Source organism: Hemiscyllium ocellatum, chromosome 5 (assembly GCF_020745735.1).
Source record: "Hemiscyllium ocellatum isolate sHemOce1 chromosome 5, sHemOce1.pat.X.cur, whole genome shotgun sequence".
In the NCBI taxonomy this organism is placed as follows: domain Eukaryota; kingdom Metazoa; phylum Chordata; class Chondrichthyes; order Orectolobiformes; family Hemiscylliidae; genus Hemiscyllium; species Hemiscyllium ocellatum.
Window position 1 is genome coordinate 38,026,013 of NC_083405.1, and position 18,970 is coordinate 38,044,982.

The 18,970-nt window shown below is 42.7% G+C and overlaps 1 long non-coding RNA gene across 2 annotated transcripts in view; it reads right to left on the bottom strand.

Annotated features, from left to right (window-relative positions):
* Positions 1-18,970, bottom strand: part of LOC132815664 (uncharacterized) — a 472,009-nt gene that overhangs the window by 298,213 nt on the left and 154,826 nt on the right. For both annotated transcript variants that reach the window (XR_009644692.1, XR_009644693.1), the window contains exon 2: positions 8,492-8,591. This is a non-coding gene — a long non-coding RNA (uncharacterized LOC132815664). The remainder of the gene's footprint in view (positions 1-8,491; positions 8,592-18,970) is intronic.

Consider the following 18,970-nt stretch of genomic DNA (forward strand, 5'->3'; position numbering starts at 1 on the left):
AATTGGAAGTATAGTGGACAGCGAAGAAGGTTACCGCAGATTACAACAGAATCTTGATCAGATGGGCCAATGGGCTGAGAAGTGGCAGATGGAGTTTAATTCAAATAATTGTAAGGTGGTGCATTTTGGGAAAGCAAATCTTAGCAGGACTTATGCACTTAATGGTAAGGTCCGAGGGACTGTTGCTGAACAAAGAGACCTTGGAGTGCAGCTTCATACCTCCTTGAAAGTGGAGTCACAGGTAGATAGGATAGTGAAGAAGGCATTTGGTATGCTTTCCTTTATTGGTCAAAGTATTGAGTATAAGAGTTGGGAGGTCATTTTGCGGCTTTACAGGACATCGGTTAGGCCAGTGGTGGAATATTGCGTGCAATTCTGGTATCCTTCCTATAGGGACTAGATTGGGTTGGGATTGTGGTCGGCATGGACGGGTTGGACCAAAGGGTCTGTTTCCATGCTGTACATCTCTATGACTCTATGTGCAGGTTAGGTGAATTGGCTGTGCTAAATTGCCCATAGTGTTCAGGGATTTGTACACTAGTTCTTTTAGTCAGGGGTAAATATAGGGTAGAGAGAATGGGACTGGGTGGGGTACTCTTCAGAGGGTCAGTGTTGACTTGTTGGGCCAAAGGACCTCTTTCCACACTGTAGGGTATCTAGATGAATTCTAGATTTACTTTAAATTTGATGGTATCCTTAAAATTTCTAATTAGCCGTAGATGGCAATTTGATTTATTGTAGTCACACATACCTAAGTACAGTGAAATGGTTTGTTTTGTGAGCAAACAGATCATAACAAGCAAGGACATACCGAGCATAAGGTCCTTAGACAGACAGGGGCCTACAAGTTACACTGTAAAGGAGGTGTATGAAACAAGATCAACATTAACACGATCAATATTATTTGAAGTTAAACAGTCCATTCATCAGTCTAATAACAGCAGGGAATAAGTTGTTCTTGAACCCTTGGTACGTGTATTCAATCTTCTGTATCTTCTGCCTGATGGAAGAGATTGGAAGAGGGCATTATTGTGGTGGGATGGATCTTTGATGATGTTGGCAGCCTTTCCACAGCAGCAAGCCATGTGAATGGAGTCCATGGATAGGAGATTGGCTTCCATGATGGTCTGGGCTGTGCCATACCAAGGTGTTATGCACCCAGATAGTATGCTTTGTATGGTGCATTTGCAGAAGTTGGTGAGGGTCCTTATGGACATGCCAAATTTCCTGAGCTGCCTGAGGAAGAAAAGGCATTACTGTGCCTCCTTGATTGCCGCATCTACATGTCAAGACCAGGACATGGTGGTGGTGGTGATCATCACTCCTAGGAACTTGATGGTCTCCACCCTCTCCACCTCAGCTCCACTGGGGATTCCCTTGGAATTTTCCTTTCCCTTTGAAATGTCTCTAATCTGGGTGTTCTAAACAATCCCTTTAAACATCTGTCAAATAATCTCCATTGAACAATTCTTTCACGTAAGTTGAAAATTCAATTTGGCATCTCAGTTTTCACATTTTCATAATAGTCCTTATTTAAGCTTTTAAAAATAGTTTTAGACCCACTCCTGTCTCCCTGAAACTGAATGTAAAAAGCAATCATACTATGGTCACTGCTACGGAGGGAAATTTCACTGTGAAATCATTTCTGAATCCTGCTTCTTTGCACAACACAAGGTCTAGTATGGCCTTGCTCTCTGATCATCTCCAGTCATGCTCTTCTAAGAAACTATCCCAAAAACATTCCTAATGTAGGCTACCTTTGTCCATCTGGCTTTGAGTCGATATCTCGGTCAACATGTCTTGTGATTATTGCTACGTATTTCTGACAAACTCCTATTTTCTTTTCCTATGCTTCACCAACATGTGACTGGCTTATATATCACTCCCACAAATACTTTCATGCCTTTAGAAAATAGAAATAGGAGATAGAAATGAAACAAATCTGAAAAATGAGTTACGGAAAACTGATAGCCTATTGAATTTTCAGTCCAACATCTTCATTTCATGTGCCATGTGGTGTAACCTGTTTTTGAGTTGACCCTCTTTTAGGTGGCCTGTCCACTTTTGAAGTCTGTTATTAGCTCTTGCTAGTTTTCAAAAGTTGGATGCATATGCAAGAGTTCAGTGGCCAAACACTCCATCTGCTGTAAAACCAAGTAATATGAACCATGAAGGTCCAGTTTCAGACCTTATTTATTCCAAATATCTGGACCGCAACAGAGACAAGGAGGTTTAACCTTAAAAGTACTCATTCAGAGGTGATATTAAGACCATAGACCATAAGACATAGGAGTGGAAGTAAGGCCATTCGGCCCATCGAGTCCACTCTGCCATTCAATCATGGCTGAGGGGCATTTCAACTCCACTTACCCGCATTCTCCCCGTAGCCCTTAATTCCTCGAGACAACAAGAATCTATCAATCTCTGCCTTGAAGACATCTAGCGTCCCGGCCTCCACTGCACTCTGCGGCAATGAATTCCACAGGCCCACCACTCTCTGGCTGAAGAAATGTCTCCGCATTTCTGTTCTGAATTGACCCCCTCTAATTTTAAGGCTGTATCCACGGGTCCTAGTCTCCTCGCCTAACGGAAACAATGTCCTAGCGCCCAACCTTTCCAAGCCATGTATTATCTTGTATGTCTCTATTAAGTCTCCCATTAATCTTCTAAACTACAATGAATACAATCCCAGGATCCTCAACCGTTCCTCATATGTTAGACCAACCATTCCAGGGATCATCCGTGTGAATCTCCGCTGGACACGTTCCAGTGCCAGTATGTCCTTCCTGAGGTGTGGGGACCAAAACTTGACACAGTACTCCAGATGGAGCCTAACCAGAGCTTTATAAAGTCTGGTCTATTAAGGAGCATTTCATCATATAAATGGTAGTGAAAATCTGGAAATGTATCATAAAATGTTCTTGAAGCTGAGTCATTTGAAAACTTCACATGTGATGTTGATCTATTTTTGTTGGTATTGAGAGATAGGAAACCAAGATGGGTCAGTAGAAGTTGGCTATCAGATAGTGATGATCAAATGGAAGGGTAGAACATAGTTGAGGGGCTGAATAACCTTTTCCTGTTCTCATAGCAAAGCCTCTTCAAGGCACCATTATTGTCCCTGAAATGCATGGGGTAGAAAATTAATTGGAATTCTTGATTTTGTTTGATACCTGGCAAGCGTATCCCTCCCAACATATTGGCATCCCACCCAATCTTACTGTCCTGGAAAATCAATCTATTCAAGAAACAAAATGTTTGCTCAAGAAGTGAACAAATATTCGACAGGGGAGGAAATGAATTTGGGGATGCTCTTATTGAAAATCAGTGAAGAGATTTGGTGCAGCATAGACTCTCGACAGATTCTGGACTGGAAATATAACTGGTACTGTCTAAACCAACTTGAATCAGACAGAATGGGAAATTACCTCAACGTGTGCCTTGGTCCAAAAATATCGAAGTGAGAGCAGAACATAAAGCAGCTTCTGGTAAAACATGATATTATCGTTGCAGCAGTAGTAGCAGTTACATTAACATTGTAAATAGGTGTTTCAGCATGTTTATTTCTTCAGCAATAGTAAACACATACAAGTTGGACAGCAGTGGGTAGAAAGTAAAACCTCCTGTCTGCACAGTTCTTTCCAAGTTTGTAGACAAACTACCACATACAAACACTGCGCATTTCTTGGTAATTCTGTTTGCTGAGCAAAACCACAAATAAGTTTGCATAATGTAAATAGTGGAAAGATAGGTTTTTTTTCTCCAAGTGTAAAGCAAATGGTGGAGCTTCTAGAAACATCTAGAAACAACAGTCTCACCAACAAGAACCTGCTGTCTTTCTGGATTCATTTGTTCCTGAAAAAGAAATAGCAGCCTCAAATTCTCTGACAAAATAATAACTTGTGAATAATACACAGCTTTTTAAATGTGCAAATCAGCCATCAGCTTGAACCTAGATACTCTGTGAATTTAGAATTACTTACACAGTTCTGCTGTTAACTTCAAAAGATAGCAATTCTTCATTAACTTCTTTTTAAGTCTCATAATGTTGCTACATTTGCGTATTAATCAGCATATCAGCATCTTGGGGATTTTACATTAACATCTGACCATGGACCCTTTGGCAATAAGAGTGGGTCAGAGGCAGGGATTCTGCAGAAAACAACTCACCTCCTGTCTACCTAAACCCTATCCATCATTTACAAGGCACAAGTTGAGATTATGATGGAACACGCACCACTTGCTTGGATGAATGCAGCTCCAATAATACTTCAGAAGCTCCACAAGATCCAAGACAAAGCAGCCTGTTTGACTGGCACCCAAGCAACTGCCTTCAACATTCATTGCCTTCACCACCAATGACATTGGCAGCAGTGTGTAACATCTACAAGATGCACTGCAGTAACTCACCCAGGCTGCTCTTCAAACCACACCCTCCACCAAGTAGAAGGAGATTGGCAGACGCATGAGAATAGAACAACTTACAACTTCTTTCCCAAGCCATTTACTATTCTGAAATTAGGACTATATCATTTTTCCTTCACTGTCACTGTGTCAAAGTCCTGGAACTCCCCTCCTAATTAGCTTCCTGATACACCACAAGGACAGCAGGAATTGTAAAAGGCAGCTCACCATCACCATCTCCAGGGTAATGGGATGGATATAAATGCGAAACTGACTAGTGACACCAATATCCTATGAATGAATAAAAATAGTTGTCCATTGAACTCGCTATAGGATGTTAAATCTGGTAACAGTACTACTGTTTTTTTTCTAACAACAGATACTGATAATGATTGTCAACCAACCTCTCCATCCCAGCAGGTGAAAATATGGAACTCAATTCTTAAGGTTCAACTCTTGGAAATTCTGCAAAATTCACTTCTTTTCAGTAAAAAAAAACCTCTTACTTTGCCCTTGTACAATTTTTCTTTCTGCTGAGTGTATTCCGTGGTCTGGAGTCCAGCTTAGTTCTGCTTGGTTGCTGCACAATTTGAGATCTCTCCCTGTGTCATTGACAGCTCATCTTAAAGGAACTGAATTCTGCAGTCAAACCATTCGCCACACAGTAACCTTCAACTGTGCTCAATAATAAAGAGAGCAATCAAGCAAAGGTAATCGCCTCCTATGCAGAAGGATTATAAAAAAATGAATAGGCTTGAACTGTTTGGTTTGCAGTACAGAGGAAGTTAAAGTTCCCTTTACTACTTGCAGTAATAACAGCTTATTTTCATTTGCAACTGTCTCATGGGAGACATCTCAATCTCATACTGTCCTTCCTTACTGTTTCGAAGTCACTGTGTTAAGTATTTACTCACCTTTTTCCTGATCCTAATGGTTGATTTCTGTTACAATGCAATTCCCTTGGTGCCTGTAGCTTTACCTGAACAACTACTCTTCACATAAGTTTACACAATCAGCAAAATTTATGAAATATAGCAGCAATGTCAGCCAACTCTGGGCATATTCCTGAGATTGTCACCACATGACCTACTGCCTCTAATCATCCAACTGCATGCTTTCTCCTACTGGCCATAGAAATAGGGCCAGCCTCACTGGCCTTGTCTTCATATGCCAGTCACAAAGTCAATGGATTCTTCGACACCTGCCTGGATGATTGCTTGACTGTCCATCAAACAGCCTTTTGCCTTCATTTTGATATTTCAATAACAGGACAACAAAGCTATTCAACAACATTTTTCCAAAAAAGACGCATCATTTCTCCTTGATGATTTTTCTCTGGGATTTCTTGCAGATGTGTACTGGAGATTCATCGTTATTTCTTGGCGACTCCCAAACATTCCTGGAGTATTGGCAAACTTTCACACAGCTTTACCCAAGCCTGTCCTCACACCCACACAAGTGCGAGTTAATCTCTTTATAGTGCACCCAGTTGACTTCAACAAACTCTTCCAGTTAGATAGGTTTAAAATATACATTGAACAATTCCTTGATATATCAAAGTACTGGAGAAATTCTGATAACCACTGTTTAAGTGTATTTTGAGTGTTTCATTTTGTACAACATTTAATGGCAAATGTGACAGATGCTTAATGACTTAGTCATGAGTAATATTCTGCTTGATTATTTGGCTAACCTAACATGAATGTAGTATCTTTGAAATCCATTCATTGGATAGTTTATTTTTGTTAATATCTTTATAGAATTGTATGTCTCTCATCAGTTTGCAATATCCAGCATTACAGAGCCTGACCACACTGGTGGTGATGGGGAGGGTGGATTTAATTAATCCCACCAGGGTGCAAAACATAGCCTGCAGTATTACTTCATCAGACTGGATGCAAAAATCTTGATTTCCTGACAGTGGATTGAGAAATAGAGGTAGAGTCAGCAACTTGCCTGTGGTGCACCAAACATAACACTAGCTTGTAGCAGGTTTATGCTTCCAGCACATTACATGTCATGTGCACTGATTAATGTCCGACAGTTTTCAACAAGCTCCGACTGTCTGGCTAAAGTTAGCAGCTCATGAGTAGTTCATATCATCAGATTCATGATTGTTGAAAGGAGGCAAGTGCCAGTGGGCTCCGTGCAGCTGTGAACAGCCAGCTTTCCATGGGAAACTCTGGCACAAAGCAATGGATGTTGAAAGATTGGTGTTCACGTGCAGAGATGTCAGGGGGACAAGGAACGGTGGATAGAATATGGTGCTAGGATGCAGGACGGTGCAGTGGAAGAAAGGATCTGGTGCCAGGGTATGTTTGTTCTGTAAATAAGCAAGTGATATTTGCTCCAATACCACTGTTGATACCTTCACTAGTACGTGGCACTTGGTAAGGATTGCTTGAAATTATCCACTGTCACCAATCCTCGTCTGTCTTTGCCATATCCTGGGCCTATCTAATGATTTGTGTTGGAGGTTACACCAGTGCACAGTGTCTGCAGAAGAGGTTTCTTAGATAACAAGTAAATTTATTGCATGATAGCAATAAGAACAACTATATTTGGTGAGACATAATTGCGCGGAGCTGGTTCAGATATATCTGCTGGAGTCGAAGTCCTTGTCTGCATGAACGGACTGTGTGTGACACCAATAGAATGGGTTGAGGCAATGTCACATGACCATTAACCCCTTCAGCACCATTCTTTTCTGCAACAAGGGTGGTGGGTCAAACAGGGATTGAAGGATGAATGAAGGGCTAAAGGATGTGGACCTGAGCATCAAATTGATGGCTCTGGATAGCAGAGGAAAGAATAATTTTCAAAGGGATTTGTGGTACAGATCCAGAGTCAGGTTCGGGTACCAGGAGATCACATGGGATGGTCATAGAAGCCAGCAAAAGCATGGAGAAGGATAATTGGGAGAGTTCAGAGTCAAAGTGGGCAATGGAATGGTCATGGAAGAGATGGCATGTGCAGGGTAATAGTAATAGAAGTCAGGGTAATGAGGAAGGATTCAAGGGTAGGTGAAGAAAGAGGAAAGGTTATGTTGGATGGATCAAAGATGATTGGGGCAGGTCTGAGAGCGACAGGGAGGGTAGAACACACAGGATCGCATTTAGAATGTAACACACAATATAATTTTACCTTTGCTTTTCAAGTGTGGATTTTCTGCATATAAGCTCAATTAATGGTGGGACAAGATTGGGTTGGGATATATGGACGGGTTGGACCGAAGGGTCTGTTTCCATGCTGTACATCTCTATGACTCTATGACTCTAGTGCAGGAGATGGTACATTTTAGGAGGGTGGACTTTATCTCATGCATATTTCAACACTTAAAGGAGACTCCCTCATAATTTGCTAAATGGATGGGAGCCATGGACAATGTTGCTTTTACATGTATATCTTCCCTCTGCGCACACTGTAGTTTCTAGCCATTGGTCTTATTCATATGTGCTGCCTAAAACCCGAGGAAGAGCCAGAGACAGTGCAAAACAAGAAACAACACAGAATGCAAAACCAACAACATCAGACAACATCAGTAGAGATGGCATTGAATGGCAGTAGGCACCAACGCAATAACTTGAGAACCAGGAACAAGCAACTTCTAACATGTGAGAGAAGGCTGTGCTACCAATGTCTGGTGATGCCCTAGGAATTTATTATCAAGATAGGTCACATCAGGACACACAGCCGCGTGGAATTGTTGGGACCAGTGGCCCTCAAGGCTACAGTAGCACTCAATTTCTATACCATCAGTGGTTTCCAGGAGTTGGTAGGTTCTAAGTTGTGGCTGCCACACACAAGTGTATAAATGAGGCGCCCAAAGGCCTATTTAGTCAAACCAGTGATTTAGTCACTTTGCCACTGAACAGGAACACCAGGTTGCAAGGACAGCTGCAATCGGTGTCATCGATAGGTTTCCTCCAATGTATCATGTCATCGACTGCATTCACATGACAACAATGGCTCCATGGGAACAGCCAGTTGCATTTGTAAGTCATAAGGGGTTTCACTCTGTGGTAGTGTAACTGGTGAGTGACCACCCAGGGAATTAACATGACACACATATATTGCAAAATCTCACCTCCAAGAGCTTCAGGTAACAGCCACCCAGATCGATAGATGGTGCCTTGATGATGTGGATTATCCCCCAGGTATGTGGCTGATGGTACCAGCGAGGCATCCTTTGAAGGAAGCAGATGAGCATTACAATCAGACTCTTGTGTCTGCCAGAGGTATCTTTGAGCATACCATTACACTTCTTAAAATGTGTTTCTTGACTAGCGTTGAGGCACTCTGCAATATATACGTGCTACAACACAGTCAAGTGTTTCAAGGGAACAAGAAAGATCAGCCCTCTTCAGATGAGGAAGAAGTGTTGGACCTTGAGGAGGAGTCCAGACAACCTTTTGTGGATACTCAAGTCATGAAAGGAATGCCAGGGGCAACCAGAGGAAAGGCAAGAGTGACTAGGCCTGTGTCTTTCAGAGTTTAGAAGAATCAAGTGTGACGGGATTGAAATATATTAGATCCTGAGGGGAATTGACAGATGCATGTCTAAAGTATGACTCCTCTTGTCATCCAGAATCTGAATCTGGAATTCAGAATTAGGCCGTCATCGTTTAAAAATAAGGGATCAACCATTTAAAATAGAGATGAGGAAGCATTCTTTTTCTCTCAGAGGGTTGAGAGTCTTTCAAATTCCCTTCTGCACAAAGCAGGGGATGCAGGATCTTTAAATATTTTTAAGGCAAAAATTCTTTGATGACTAAGGCGTGGAAAGATAATCAGGGATATGCAGTAATGTGGAGTTGAGGTGAAAATCAGATCGGCTGAATGCAGGCCAAGCAGGCTTGAAGGGCTGAGTTGCCTCATGTTTTTCCTTGCTTATAACCTGATCTAAGTAAAGGTTAATGCAAACAAGGACTCCTCTCTATGATCATCACTCCATTGCCTGATCTCCAGCACCTGCCTGGGATGTAATCCTAGCCCTATCATACTCACTTGCTGGGTGAATACCAAACCCGCAGTATCTACCACTCAGAATAGAAAGAGGAGCAGAGCTATATCACACACAGACACACACTCGCCAGTGAATGCTGGTACCAGGAACATCTTAAGGTTATGTGGATATCGATTTAATTACCTGTCTTACCCAATTAATCTAACTCAGAGCTTTGTATTTTGAAGTGTTTAGAATGTAGCTGCAGTGTCTTATCTATAACCTCTGCATTAAATGGATGAATGTCCTTGTGAATACCTAGATGGAGGAGGTGTTCAGTTCAGCCACGCCTCCATTTAAGACATCGTCGACAAAATGATCATCACAGAGGTAATGATCACATGAGCACTCAATAAAAAATGTACAAAAATGAAACCGATTTCTTTCAGCAAGAATATCTGTGGGCTGAATTGTTTATTTTTTTGGTTAAGTCAGAGTTGAGTCAAGTTTTTTAGAGTCTTTCTCACCACGAGCCCTCAAGTTTTCTCACCACATCTTACCAAACCCAGCTCAATAATTATCTGTCATGTCCCTGTGGAGTCGCTCACATCAAACTTCCACACCATCCTACCCACAACTTCTCACTCAGAACCAGTGGACCATACTCCTGTGCCATACCTAAAAGACCATGTGGCCCTGTACAAGGACTGGGACTCTGAAACTGCCTTGCTTGGAGTCACAACATGTCAGAGAGGGGAAGGATGGTACCATGACTCACCAACAGGGGCCTAGAGGTCCTGACAAATGTTTGATCCAGAGGAGAGGCATCCTCTTCCCAGAGGACCAGCAGAGGGGGTCACCCCACCAGATTCTGCCAGCCCAGTCTGAGGCGGTCATCTTGGTCAGTGCCCCCTCCACTGCAGGAGTGGCCAACAGTGCTGTAACAAAGTCAGCAACCTTCCCTGCTCCACCAGAGTAAGTGCCACACTCCTCTCTCTGCCACTTCACACTCAGTCTATCCCTGCTACTGCACCCATCTCCCAACAAGACTGATGTTCTACCACTCTTATTATTGAATGTAATATCTTCCCTCACCTGATCCCCATCCTCCCCAGTCCCCCTCAGGCTCCCACACTATTAACCCCGCAGATCCCTCTATGCTGCATCCTCAGTTTTTTATTACCACTCACTATCTTCCCCACCAACACGCGCCCTCACTAACAAGTTCAGACCAGACATGTGAACAATGATTAGTCAGGGCATTGCAATCAGCATGCAGCAGGAACTGACTGTCTCCGCAGCCCTTTACTCATGGAAAAGATGCAATGTGTGGACATAGTGCAAAGAGCGGGGCTCTGTGTGTGAATAAACACAGCTTGTAGCACATGTAAATGGATCATACATGCAGGTTTGGCTGACTGATAAATTGGTTTCTGGTGTAATTTGTAGTTCTGTTCGAATTATTTAATAAATGTTATGTAGTAGCAGAATGGTGTGTAGTGTTAGACACAATGCTCCAAGTTTTGCAAGTGTAGACTGGTTGAGCATTGTCAATAGGCTGCCCTCTGGAGACAGGCCTCATTCCTGCTGAAGGGCTTTTGCCTGAAACATTGATTTTCCTGCTCCTCTGGTACTGCCTGACCTGCTGTGCTTTTCCAGCACCACTCTAATCTTGACTTTTATCTCCAGCATCTGCAGTTCCCACTTCTGCCTGCCCTTTGAACACAATCAAAAGGATGTGCTGTTAGCCACATCAGGACATATACCCCGCGTACCTTCAAATAGTGACAAGAAATTGTGAAACAAGATTCTTGGGACCCACTGGAAACTAGGAGCAACAGTGAACTATTTGGTGAAAGGACTGAGATTTAGTGGATAGGGGATAGAAAGGATATGTCTCTTTCTCCTGTACATGTACCATGTTGCCTACTAAACTAAAGTAGTGTTTAGTCAAAATATTTAATGATCATTTGTTAAATTAAAAGTTTTTTAAAAAGTGATTTGTTATTGGGTCAGTAAAAATTACAAGCTTGAATTGGTTTTAAAGTTAATCGGCTGAATGTTATTATTTTTTGGCTAAGATCAAGGTGCATTAAGTAATATGGAGGGTTTGTCACTGCCATGTTCTCTTCACCCATCTTGCCAAACTCACCTCGTTGATAACTTCCCACTGTCCTAAAGCATCCCTGATGTTCAATTTCCATCAGCCATTCCAGGAATAATTCCCCCCTCAGAAATAATCCAGAATTCACCGGCATCCTTTCCACCCAAGCCATTTTTAAAAGCCCATTGTACATCCGGATAACATTGTCAGTCAGCCCCTGACATGGAAGACAGGGGGACATCGGTGCCCTGCTTCACAGGGAAGGGTCCTGGAGCTTCTGCTTGTCTGAGTGGTGCTGCTGCAAGACCTCCCTTCTGCCTTGGGACCAGTGTAGGCCATGACACCAGACCATGTCAGTCTGGTCAAAGATGGCCACCCAGATTAGTGCAGTCTCGGCCATCTGGAGGAATGACTGGCACTGTAGGAAGAAAGTCATGGCGCTTCTCCCAATCGGCTAGTGTAAGTGACACCATCTCCTCTCCAATACCTCCACACTCACTCACCCTGCTCCTGTACTCACCTTCCACTGAGGCTCATGCCCTATCACTCGCATTATTGCTTGCAATGTCTTCCCTCACTCGCTCTGACCCACACCAACCCTCAACACCAGTGACATTGCATGCCCACTATGCTGCCTACTCACTCACTCGGGATACCACCCGACTTTAATAGCTGTGCCAGGCACTTTCATCTCCTTTACTACATATTTCTGTCTCACTTCTGGGGATACCAGCCCATAATAGGGTAGAACATGCAGCTCCTTGCCTCTTATGTGGAGGGCATTCTGACTCTAGCCACCCCAAGCAGAGCCTGCTCTTGTATCGGAAGCTGCCCTGGTCTTACAGTGTCAAGAACTCTGAGCAAAAGCTATCCCATTGATTTGACTGAGGCCTGCTGACAACTATGATGGGCTTTTCTGGCTTTTTGTCTGTGCTATGGCAAGACAGCAGCAATGTAAGCATCATACCTTTGGCTGGGGTTACAAATCTCTAAGAAGCAAGGCAAGACAATGCAAGACAAGGTTGGGCTCAGAGTGAATGACCAAGTTGGAAATGTAGCCTGGCCTAGGCCGTGAGTTAGGTGTATGTCCCTGAGTGCACAGTGTCCTTGCCGCAACATGACAATGATAGCTCCTGTGCAACCTGTGAGGCAGTTTTGAAATGCACAAGCGAACCATAAGTAGGCTGGAGAAGTGCCAAGATTCTAAGAGGCTGGCACATGTCGAATGCCAATGTCCATGGATGTGGAATGCAATGCCCATAAGTTGTGCCCTGGGATACTGGATACTGGTACAACATGGGAAGCCAGTTGGAGGAAGGAGAGGGCTAAATCTGCTAGGTACACACTCTGCTTTCCTTGTTGAGCTTTTTCTATGTCAGGTTGTTTGGTAAGGTGGGGAGCTGAGTATTAATGAAGTGAACCGACAAGGTGTTTAACAAACAATAATCCCCATCAATTCGCAACTTGCCACTGCCTAGGGAGAATCTCGTCACACCACTGGTGAAAAGCTGAAAAGATAGAGCGACATTAAGGTGGACCTTCCAGCTCTTGTCACCTGACATCACCTGATCTATATATATATATATATATATATGTATATTTACAAGTACTATTTATAACCTTCATTTTCTTTTGATGGGCAAGTATAAAGTGTAAATAGATTTCACAAACATAGGCGTGTGAAGATTTCCTGTATATAAAGTGTAGCAAAATTGTATTTGTGATTAGAAAGAATGAATTTCCACTTTTACTCCAGCTCACAGTGAAAACGTCTTTACCCACAGATACAATGAAAGATTCTTCTGGTTTATTTCCTATGTCTGACAGTGACTAAGGATCCATTGAATTGAATAAGCTTTATTGAATTGTCGAGTAAAACCCTGTATTGTACTGAGCATTGGCTTTCCATGCACCCATTTCTCATCAGGTCGCTCGTCTGGGGAGCAGGTGAAACTGCCCACTGACTTTGCTTTATTTCTGTATTCCAACAATGACTACACTTTAAAAAGTACTTTCGTGTTTCTAAAATGCCACAGGAGAGGGAGGAAAGTGTTATATAAAGTTTGAAAGGGCCTCTTTCAGGAAATCATTTACGGTTAGCCAGAGAATGGGGAGGAAAGGCTGGCACAAGCTACAAATTAAACAAATCCAATCAAGCCATGAAATAGATGTAAATATTATTAAGTACTATTCCACGAATACTGAATACAATGTTGTAGTAGGCTGTGAAATTCTGCAGGTTTCTCAGGAACTGTGTGATTTTGGAAAAATGTTCCCTCCAAGAATGTAATACGACTTTACAGTCCCTCAAAATGAAATATAAATGCCAGCAGAAAATACTTGTCTATGCCATGACATTGTTTTCCTTTACTATCAATCTTAGCCCCTGGCTCAACCTCAGACTTAGTCACTGAGCTTGCAGCTAAGCTGTGACTGTATGAAGACTGTTAGTTGGCAGCACTTACCGTCTGGGAGCTTGGTATGGCCCAACAGCGCAGGAACAGATCCAAACTGACTGGGTGATTTCTCCACTGCTGCATTACCTGAAGGTCCTCTGGTGAGGTTTGGCAATTTTAAAAAAAAGCATCGTGGGCAGAGGTAGCACAATGTGTGGCCCGCTTCTGAGACACCATGTCAACACAAGTGGCGACACACTGGCTCAATCCAGCCACATATTTATTCAATTCTGCCAATCTAAACTGTATGAAGCCTTGTAGAAGATCAACGTCAGCATGGAAAGAGATTAGTAGGGCAGGTTTTCTGTTGCTGGCTTCTTTTTTTATGTGCCAGAATGCTTAAGCCAGGTCAAGGCTGGCCCCACTGAATCCCTGGAGTGAGTCCAAATTGAATACTCACACTGCGCCCTTGATCAGTATTCGGTTTCCCATTGGCGTGGTGGAGTGGGTGGAAGTAATAGTATGAGCTTTTGGGAACGGCTGTCACTCTTAAAGGGACGAGAGCAGCCATCTAAAGAGAAGCACTCCTTTTCTAGCCAAAATGGTATGACTCAGGAAATACCATGAATGACACAGCGACAGACCGGATTAGGTACGCTTATGGAGCTCTTGTTTCAGAAAACTGATAAAAGGAGGGTTCTCCGATTGGGATAAAATCCTTCCCGTAAGGATGCGAGACAAACAATTTGGAGAAATGTGGCAAAAAATAGTGAAGGTTCTGATCAAAATTTAGGAATCGTGATAGAAGTGAGAAATAGATTTGCCAGCCTGGAAACAATGCCGACATTAGATGGCCTAACATTACCCTGTTACAAGTTGTCACAGACAGATGGCAGTTTTAAACTAAATCTCTCCACCTATTCTCACCACCCATCTGTAAGAAAATTGTGATTTAAAATTTTCACTTCTTTTAAACAATGGGGGTAATTTCCTTTGTTTGCAAGCTCCAACTCTGTGAGGGATGCATTAATGCTGTGATGCCATTAAAGCAGAATTAGGGTTTATTTCACCTTTCGATATGGGGGAACACTTTGCACTCTCACATATGTACCAGAGAGAATACAAAAACAGAAAGGATTTATTCAATCAGTTACGGCTCCTGTACAAACAAACAAACAAGAGATACCAGTTTAACAATTAAAATGGAGCACAAATTAAATTCAGATTTACGCCATTTGTAAGAGAAGTAGCTAGGCATAAACAATGTTTCCTCATCACCTTTAAACTTTAGCTCCTTCATAAGCAAACAGGTTAGAGTGGCTCTTTTGTAACGTCACATACATGCCCCCATTGCAACATGATATATTGTTGTGCTGTGACTAAAATGTAATGCATGTGGTCCCTATAAATCCATGCAGCAAACCTCTCAGACACCCTGCCAGAAAAACATATGTAGATGCTGCACTGATGCATATTTGGGAGCTATTGTCTGTGTTTATCAAACTTCCAGCATCTCAGTGCTGTCTTCTGCTTATTGAACAAAGTATTGTGTAAAGAATTTTGCATACCCAAATGGGGGTAGCGTCTAGCAATACTAATCACTTCAATCTCTTTGAAAACATTACTCTTAAAATCATACGTATGGAGAACATAGGAAGCAAAGAGTGATGCTGAGAACCTCCTCAAGCTCATTGCTTCGACTATTTTTGACCAAGTCACATACAGAAAATTTATTTGAATAACACATTGAGCGCACAGGCTAAAAACATTTTTCAGATCATATTTCAACCAGCATTTACTTTATGTTCTTCTATTTATGTGAGAATAACCAAGAACAAGGCTGAGGTCTCACTGAAGTTGTTCGGGAAGTTTTGTGTTAAAAGGATTACATAAATGAAGCCATTGCTTGGTGAAATACAACTGACATACATACTCCCGACCTGCTCAGTGAGATCAGGTTGAACTCATGACCCATAGAAAGGGAGCAGAACCTCAGCAGATAAATCTCACAGGAGCTTTTAAATGCTCGGCTGTCCAATTTTCTGTGGGTGGACAGGATTAAAATTGTCTTTCAAAGAGATTTCAAAAATGGTACAATCGCGATAAATGAAATCTAATACAGGAATAAAACTGTTACAAAATATGGGAACAAACATTTTCTTATTCCAATATGCTAGATGTGACTATTTTCAAATCATTCAGCAAAAGTAACAGGAGTGAAAACCTCTTTGCATGAGATCTTTATTTCTAGGGAAATCCATAACTAAAACATTTAAAAGTGGTGAAGTTGACACTGAATTGGAGTCATGCCTTAACACTACCCCCATCACTTTCCTACAGTTCTGCCAGACACACACACACACAATGGAATCTTCCCAACTCCAAAACAATTTGGCCATTGGTGAAGTGGGGTGAAATTGATAGAAATTAGGTTTTTGATGTTGAGAAAAAAGCATCCAGTTCTGCAACTAAATTTTGAAGAGTGAAGCAAGAATTTCACTAGTGAGCAATGAAAAGCTTATTTGCATTCATTTGCATACATTAACATGCCATTAGTACCTAATCTGTACTCACTGATCTGGAGTTTCCTCGTCCCACAACTGCCGGATACAAACTTGGCGACAAGATGAAAGTCAGAGCTGGTACCTGGTGATTCCAGCTTACTACTTGCTCCTCTGGGCCTCCATCTTAGGCAGCAGTCCCCAATGTTTCAGGGTATGGCCTGGGAAAGGGTCCACCTATATTCACCAACCACAGAGGTTGGCATCTGACATGTACCAACATCTCCACGTATCGTGACTCACTTACAATTCAGTTCTGCACTTCGATGCTACACTTTGAAGCTCAGTAACCACTTGAACTGCAATTCTTCTACGAGGACACATTTATCACAGAGACACTGGCCAGTCATGAGGATTGGACCAGCTGTACTTGAAGACTCCTTGCTTGTTCTCTTGATGCTCACTCACTCTGCACTTACTCAGTGCAGAGCATCTCCACCTATGCCGTTTTGAACTTTGCCTCCTCAGCCAGAACTTAAGGCTCACAGTACTTCTGTCCTGCCTTGCCTTTCAGTGCAGGCACAATGCCAGGCAGCAGTCATCAATCAAAGGTGTGGACATGTTGCTGTATGGTACCATGCTATACCTGAATCATGCGAGAGCACCGTATGCCATAAACACATTGCACATGCTTCCAGTAAACAGCCATGGCTCACAGTCTAAGGCAATGGTCCTCACTCAGGCTAAGGGAGACAGTACTAATTCAGGGACAGTGAATCAAGGGCATCATCTGATATCAGTTCATGGGCCAGGATGCAGACATTCAGACCCTTGGGACAGTCAGGGTCAGGGGTTCCATATCACTACAGTCCAGGGAGTGAACTGTTAGGTCCAGTGCAACAAGTCCAGGGAGCTGGCCAAGAGTCATGCTTATTTATCAGTCAGGTCTATCTGACCAAGCTAATCAGAGGGGGTGGGCCATAATCAGTCCTGGGGTCAATTCAATGAAAGTCAAATGGATTATCAAGGACCATTGCAGTGTTCAGGAAGCTCAGGAAGTTCAGGAAGTTGGTTCTGGGCATTAGAGCCAGTGTTCGGGCATACAGACAGGACAGGAATTAAAATGGGGGAAACTCAACATATAACAGAGGAGACAATATTAGATTGGAGAACATGGGTTACTGTAGGCCAGGGGTATGGTCTTTGCCAGTCACATCCATCTTGGTCTCGATGGGGGACAGTGCAGCATGCTGGTTGGCATGACCAAGCTGTAGAGCTGGTGCTCAAGGCACAATGTCGAGAGATGAAGTTGTGAGGTCAAAGCCCTGTATGGGAATGCATGGAGGCACAGTGCCGAGGGGCTTGACAGGGAATGCAAGGAAGAAAGGAACATAGAATCTTATGGGAGTCCTTGGATTTTCCAGCTAAGCCTGCTCCTCTCTGTGCAAAGAGCAACCTGCATTGTTTTCTGTGCTGATGAATCATAAACACTCAATGGAAATGAAAACTGATTGTGGAGTGGATGGAGACAGTGTTTCTTTTCAATAAGAGCCATTGGGTTACACTTACGATCATGGGGCAATTGCATTAATAAGGCACATCTGGAAACATTGTAGCCCCCATGTGAAATACATGCAATGCCCAACTGTTGGGAAACAAATCCTGGTCGCAAGCAATCTTGACTATGCCTTTGGAAATTGCAGATCAATCATAGTCCATGAAGCTGAAGTAATCACTGGCAATGCCAAGCGTTTCACTTGTGGGTCACTATTCATGAGGGCCTGGAGTGGATTTTCTCTCATCTTAAACTGTAAGTATTTGACAATATGTTATTATTTGCAAAGTTGCCTGCCTTGAGTGACATTGGGGTGACCAAGTGTAAGTAATCATTCAGTACTTGCAGTTGCTGATGTATTTGTGTGTGAAGGCCCGCACTACAGTTATTGGAGTAAAGCTCCTTGCAAGACTATTCCATGCCCCTCCTTGTCAGAGCTCTCCATGGTCCACTGTACAGAGGAGAATGCTAAACAGCCGACGGCCCAATGCTTGAAAACGATGGTCACTGTGAGACAAGTGCTACCCTCTACAGCAATGGCTTCCACAACGTTGCGACTGAGGCTGAATACAGGTACAATACAACCCATTCTTTCATCGTGGCTATCATAGAGCAGATGATATGTTTACTGAAGGCAGGTCCTTGTAGTATAGTTCAGACATAATCCACATAATCCTTACGTTCTGTAGTCTGCATAACTGGAGCAGACAAAGAGGGGATGTGAAGGATGCTGGAGAGCTGAGAGAGCGGCAGTAGTGTTCTGAGAAGAAACATTAGGACATTGAGCAGGAGGAATGTCACCCGACACAGTGATGCAGTTTCGACTGCAACAAACCAGACACCCAGTTCCTGGAGATGAGAGCAGGGTGCAGTGATCACTCATTGACTGTAAATCTATTGCTGCTCCAAAGTTGTCCCAGAAGCAGATGAAGCTAATTTGAAATGTTCATGTTCTTGACATTTATTGTTGTTGAATAAAAGTGAAGGTTTTGAACAATGTGAAGATATTCCTGCATGTAAAGCTTGACAATAAGATATCCAGCTGCATTGCACTCTGGGGAAAGA